Genomic DNA, 401 nt, shown 5'->3' with positions numbered 1-401 from the left:
ATGTGTGTGTGTTTGCATGTGTGTTTGTGTGTGTACCTCTATCTCCTTGTCTGAGTGTATGTGTGTGTTTTGCAATTATGTACTGTGTTTGTATGTATGAATGTGCATCTCCATATATGTGGACGTGTCTCCAAATGTGTCCTTGTGTGAAGTAAAGTGTGTGTGTATATATGGTCATGTGTTACAGTCTTCATTTGTGTATGTGTGTTTGTCTGTTCATATAACCTATGTTCCTATCCGTCTGTTGATCTGTTTACTTTCATATCCATATACTTACATACATGTGCATATACATACATATATACATACACCCACACATACATACATCTATCTACATAACAGCCCATTAACTATTCTACTCTACCTGTGTAAACTGTGGGTATGCGGGTATGATATCTACT

General features: G+C 36.7%; 1 long non-coding RNA gene across 1 annotated transcript in view; it reads right to left on the bottom strand.

The window, feature by feature from the left end:
- Window positions 1-401, bottom strand: part of LOC128251541 (uncharacterized) — a 709-nt gene that overhangs the window by 144 nt on the left and 164 nt on the right. Inside the window, exon 2 of the long non-coding RNA XR_008267166.1 lies at window positions 37-364. This is a non-coding gene — a long non-coding RNA (uncharacterized LOC128251541). The remainder of the gene's footprint in view (window positions 1-36; window positions 365-401) is intronic.

This window comes from Octopus bimaculoides, unplaced genomic scaffold (genome assembly GCF_001194135.2).
Source record: "Octopus bimaculoides isolate UCB-OBI-ISO-001 unplaced genomic scaffold, ASM119413v2 Scaffold_161510, whole genome shotgun sequence".
In the NCBI taxonomy this organism is placed as follows: domain Eukaryota; kingdom Metazoa; phylum Mollusca; class Cephalopoda; order Octopoda; family Octopodidae; genus Octopus; species Octopus bimaculoides.
This window is presented reverse-complemented; position numbering and strand designations above follow the sequence as displayed.